Below are 6,227 nucleotides of genomic sequence, written 5' to 3' on the forward strand. Positions count from 1 at the left end.
TCGGTAACTTCATCACCATGGTAGGTACATAGGTCCTTGACATTGAAGATGTCGCTCACGTTGTACTTATCGCGTGGGATGTCGATCATGTAGGCATTGTCATTGTAGCGTGCTAGCACCTTGAATGGTCCATTAGCACGAGGTAGTAGCTTTGACTTGCGCTCATTGGGGAAACCGTATTTTGAAGGTGTAGCCACATAAGATCTTAGGGGTTGAACACCATAGGATGCTTGGTGGATTTGAGCTTGGTGGCGAGGCATTGTACTTGGCGTTCAATCGTGTGCCTTGTATCTTCTTGCATCTTCTTGATGTAAGTAGCTCTTGCGCTCATGTCCAAGTTCGTTCGCTCTTATAGTGGTAGCGAGAGGATGTCCAATGGCGGCAATGGGTTGAAGCCATAGACCACCTTGAAGGGGGACTTACCGGTATTGGAGTGTTGTACTCGATTGTAGGCATACTCGATGATGGGCAAGCATTCTTCCCACTCCGTGAGTTTTTTCTTGATCAACACACGAAGGAGTATAAATAGTGTCCGGTTGGTGACCTTCGTTTGGTCATAGGTTTGTAGGTGATATGACGAAGAGAATAAGAGCTTGATTTTGAGCTTGGTTCATAGTGTCTTCCAAAAGTAGCTTAGGAACTTGACATCGCGGTCCGATACAATAGTCTTGGGCACTCCATGTAATCGCAAGATTTCCCTACAAAAGAGATTGACAACATGTGAAGTATCGTCTATCTTGTTTCAAGGAATGGAATGAGCCATCTTAGAGAAATGGTCCACAACAAAAAAGCACCAAATCTTTGCCATTTGGAGTTTGAGTCAAACCAAGCACAAATTCCATACTAATGTTTTCCCATGGATGATACGGAATAGGAAGTGGCATATGCAGACCATGAGATTGAGTTGAGACTTAGCTCTGCGGCATGTGGAGCACCGGTTGGTATAGCACGCGATGTCACAAAACATCTTTGGCCAATAGTACTTGTTGGAGAGCGCCACAAAGGTCTTGTCGCTTCTAAAATGTCCCATAAGTTCTTCGCCGCGAGCCTCTTGCAAAAGTAACAAGCGAAGAGAAGACTCGGGTACACAAAGTTTGTTAGCTCGCATAAGATAGCCATCCTTGAGATAATATCGCTCCCAAGAAGTGTTAGTTTGAAATTTAGCATATGGAATCGCAAATAACGTGTCATGCGCATACAAGTCTTTAATGTGGTCAAAGCCAACAACTTTCAATTCATGTTGAGTTAGTAATATGCACTTGTGGGAAAGAGCATCTGCCACTACATTCTCTTTGCCCTTAATGTACTTGATGACATAGGGAAAATACTCAATGAATTCACTCCATTTGGCATGTCTTTCATTCAACTTGGTTTGACCTTTAAGGCATTGAAGCGTCTCATGATCGGCATGTATGACAAACTCATCTGGTCTAAGGTAATGCTCCCAAACATGCAAGACTCTTAGCAAGGGATATAATTCTTTGTCATAGATGGGGTAATTAAGTTGTGCGCCGGAAAGTTTCTCACTAAAGTATGCAATGGGTCATTTTTCTTGCATCAACACGCCACCTATGCCATTACCACTAGCGTCACAATGCATTTCAAATGTTTTGTCAAAATTGGTAAGGCAAGTAATGGAGCATGTGTGATCAAGGTTTTAAGTTCATTAAATGCGGCATCTTGGGAGGGTCCCCAAATAAAAGGTGCATTTTTCTTACTCAAGGTATGCAAAGGTGATGCAATAGTGCTAAATTCCTTAACAAAACGATGATAGAAACCGGCTACGCCAAGGAAGCTACCCACTTGTTGCAAATTTGTTGGTTGTGGCCAAGTTTTAATTGCGTCAATTTTATAATCATTAACCTAAACACCCTTAGAGGAGATAACAAATCCCGAGAAAACAAGCTTGTCTACGCCAAAAGTACACTTTTCCATGTTCACATATAGTTGTTCATTTCGCAAAACTTGCAAGACTTCTCTAAGGTGGTGCACATGTTCCTTAAGAGATTTGCTAAAAACAAGGATATCATCAAAGTAGACAACGACACAAATGCTAATGATTTTTCGAAGAACAAGATGCATGACTCGCATAAATTCATAGAGGCCAAATTTTATTTTAAAAGCAGTTTTCCATTCATCACCTTCTTGCATGTGAATTTGATAATAGCCACTTTTAAGATCAATTTTTGAGAAAATGGTGGCTCCACTAAGTTCATCTAGCATGTCATCTAGGCATGTGCAAACATTCCCGAAGGAAGGGCCAACTGACCGTGTCGTATGCTTTGTGGAAGTCCAGTTTTAGGAAAATTGCCTTGAGGTGTTTGGAGTGCACCTCATGGAGTGCGTCCTGAAACAATAGGACTCCATCAAGGATATACGGGCCCCTGGATGAATGCCGACTGATCTGGGTGTGTGATCCGGTCTGCTATTGGGGCCACCCTAATGGTGTACCCCTTCGCAAGGATGCGTAAGATGACATTGATCACCGTAATCGGGCAGAATTAGCGAATATCCGATGCTCCCGTTACTTTGGGGATGAGGGTGATAATCCCAAAGTTTGGTCTGGTAAGGTCTATGGAGCCTACATAGAACTCCTCAAAGAGGGCCATCACCTCCGGTTTAATAGCCTCCCAGAAGGTCTGGAAGAACTACACAGGGAGGCCATCCGGGCCAGGGGCCGATGATGGATTCATGCCCTTAATGGCCGCCCAAACTTCTGCCTCGAAGAACGGAGCCGTAAGGGCCACATTGTCCGCAGGCGAGACACGCCTGTGGGCCGGCCAAATGTCGTGAGCGAGGGCCAACCCTCCCCGAGGGGAGGCAGAGAATAGGTCTGTGTAAAAGCCGTCTACATGGGCCCGGATGTCCTCTGGCTGCTGCAGGAGGGTCTCTCCATCCCATAGGAGAGGGATGGAGTTACGGCGTCGTCGGCCGTTGGCGATGGCCTGGAAGTAAGCGGTATTGGCATCCCCCTTGAGGACCCAATTCTAAGTACCCCGCAAGCACCAGTAAGCCTCCTCATATGTGTAGATGACCAAGTCATATCTAAGCATCCATTCCTCGGCTGATAGTCCCGCGCCATCCGCGCGGAGATCAAGGATCTGGATGGCCTCTAGGAGGACTTTCTTGCGCTCCCGAATATCTCGGCCCACGTTAGCACCCCATCCTTTCATGAATTGCCATGACTGCTTTGCACAGAAGTGCCAGGAGTCAACGGACGAGAGGGAACGATGGGGGGCTTCGCGCGCCTCTCGCCATCGAGCGACCACCGCAATGGCGAAACTAGGCTGGCGTAACCAGAATGTTTCAAAGCGGAAGTGGGGCGGTCGGGGCGGACGCTCGTTCTCCGAAGAGAGGAGGGGGCGTGATCGGAACCAATCCGAGTAGTCTCTCGAAGCAAAGCTAGGGGGCAACGAATGTCCCACTCAGGAGATGCGAAGACCCTGTCAAGGACAGAGCGGGTCTCGGCAAGACGACCATCAAGGATCTCGCAAGCGCGGATCGCCTCAGTCTGAACTAACAGAGGGGCTATCTAACGGAGGTGCTATCTCTCCCCTGAACACGATGGCCGAGTCCGCAGCCACCTTAGCGAGGTAGCCGAGTAGAGCCAACTCTAGAGCAGAGAACGAGCAAGTAGCAGGAGTGGCAGGGATGGACGGAGTACCTGGCTCAAGGTTCCGGGCGGCGGCCCGAAGCTCTACCCGCTCGGGGATAGGCAGAGCGGGGCTACCCTCCGGCATGGACGCCTCAATCCGAGCACTGTGGCGTGAAGACATCACCGGGGTCGAGGTCGATCTGCCCCGCCTGGAGTAGGCCGGCATCCGAGGTGGGAGTGGGAAGGCGGCCACAGGGGTGGTCACCACCGCGGACGTTCCACCTAGGATGGAGCACGAGGAGGCTAGGGGGAGGGTCGACGAAGACACAAGTGTGATGATGTAGAGAGCCAGCGAGGACGGTGTCAGGTCGGACCAGGGGGATCAATCACCCCTAGGTCTAACAAGACCGGCACGACATGAGAAGGGAAGGGGGGCGGGTCCCGGTCACTCCCCTCCTCCTCGGGCGGTGCAGGAGCAGTCAGAGGAGGCTGGGTGGCAGGCGACAGGTCGGCCCCAGCTAAGACCACAGTGGGGAGGCCGAGAGGAGTATCGTCAGGGAAGCGCGGGGACGAAGCCGGAAGGACCTGGAGGCTCGCGTCAGAAGCGTCGCTGCTATCAGCGGGGGGCGGGGGGCGGAGGGGCCGAGTAGTGGGATCGGCCGGCTCCTGCGCCACCCCTGGCAGCCGAGGCGGGAGGGTGCTTGTGGCGGGGACTGTCCTCATACTCCTCATCGTCGTCCTCCGAGTCGGAGTTGTGGCCATGGTGGGGGCCACGGTCGCTGCGATGGTCCCCCATGCCCCCACCAGCGGGGCCGCCCCTCAAGAGGCTGTCCTCGGGGATGCGGGGGCGACCAACATGGTTGGGCGGCTCGGGAGAGATCCGGAGGTCGAAACCCTGGTCGTTGAAGAAGACCCGGATCGTGGCACGGAGCTTGGATGAGTCAAGGGATTTGACCTTGACCCACACCTCCTCCTCCTCCTTGCGGAGGGAGAGCTCGTCCACCACGACCACCTTGTCGAGGATGTGGGACATGTTCCGAATGACCCTCTTCGAGCGCGCGGTGTCGGGGAGGCCGCCGATGAGGATCCATGTCGTGTCCAGGACGACCACTGCCAAGGGGTCCGGACAAGCACCGAGATGTCCACCACGAGCTTGTTGAGTGCGAGGGTGATGTCGCCGTTGTGGGTGCCGTAGTCGTGGCTGACCACATCGGGGAACACCATCGAGAACTGGCCACCAGCCAGCAGGGTGACCTGCCAGTCCAAGGTGCAGTGGTAGAGGTGGTTGAGCTCCACCTCGATCATCTCAGGGGACGCCACCCCATCCCGCACGGTAACAATCGCCAGGAGCGAGTGTGAAGGCTGAGGGATGTCCGGGACCTCGATGTGGAAATAGTCGAGGCCCTCAATCCCATGCCCGTACATCATCAACTCCTCCGACACCGGGCGGCCGGGACAAAAGGCAGCCAGATGGTCAAGGTCCAAGCACACAATGCAGCACTGCGGGCGCGTGCAGGCGACCTGGGAGTGACCAGCGAGGCCGCAGTTGAAGCACTTGACGAGGTCGTCGACTTGGTCATCGAGGAGCAACGCGGTCGAAGCGGAAGCAGCCGAGTCACGAGGGGGAGCAGCGGGCATGGCCGGGCCATTGCCACGGCCCAGCCCTCTCTTCTTGCGCTTGGACCCCTGCTTGCCCCGGCCATCTCCATTTGCGCCCGGCGGGAAGCTCGGCTCGCCGCGAGGAGGCTGGTAGCGGCGCGTGTCGGAGCTGGGGGGCGGGAGTTGGGGGCGCGCAGGGGAGCAGGATCGGCCGCCGCGGGCTGGAGAGCGCTCACCGTCTTGACAACGAGGACGCGAGGGGAGCGGCAGCGCTGAGATCTCCAGTCGGAGGCCGGCACAGGCGAGCGGGACCGGGAGCTGTCCCGGCGGCTAGCCCGAGCCGAGGAGCAACGAGCCGGAGAGCGGCAGTCTGAGCGAGCAGGGGAACGCCGGCCGTCGCGCGACGACACCTGCCGGTGAAGGTCGGCTTCGTGCCGCACAGCGTCGGGGGAAGGCCTCGAGGAGTCGGTGCGGTCATCGGCCCGACGCTTGGGCCGCGGGTCATCATCGCCCCACACGCGCGGCATGGGCACGGACAAGGGCGTCACGGGGAGGAGACTGGGAGGGAAGGCGGCGGCGCTGGGGGTTCACACGACGATGGATTTTCGAGGGTGGGAGCGGGTGGGCGATGCGGGGATGGGTGCCGAGGGAGCCTGGCCGGGAGCCAAATCACTGATCCACCTGAGTGGGCCGGCCCACGAGTGGTCACACGGGGAAGGCCCAACCGAGAGGGGGGTCGGCCCGCATGGGCGCACATGGCCCAGGTCGCGACCGGCCCACCTGAACGCGGCCCAGCCAGCAGGGCTGTGGGTTGGGCGCGAGGGTTTCCTCCAACACCGCCACCCCCACCGCTGCCGGCGCCAGCGCCGGCGGGGGAGCGGGCCAGGAGTGGGCGAGAAACGGATGGCCAACGAACCAAATGACACAATAAACAACCGAAATGGGAAGGTGCGCAGGAGGGGCGGGGAGCACGCCAGAGGAGCGACCGGGCTGCGAAGAGGGACTCCGGCCGAGCCGGCAAAGGCCGCAGCCG

The sequence above is a fragment of the Triticum dicoccoides genome, chromosome 4B, assembly GCF_002162155.2.
Source record: "Triticum dicoccoides isolate Atlit2015 ecotype Zavitan chromosome 4B, WEW_v2.0, whole genome shotgun sequence".
Taxonomy (NCBI): Eukaryota; Viridiplantae; Streptophyta; class Magnoliopsida; order Poales; family Poaceae; genus Triticum; species Triticum dicoccoides.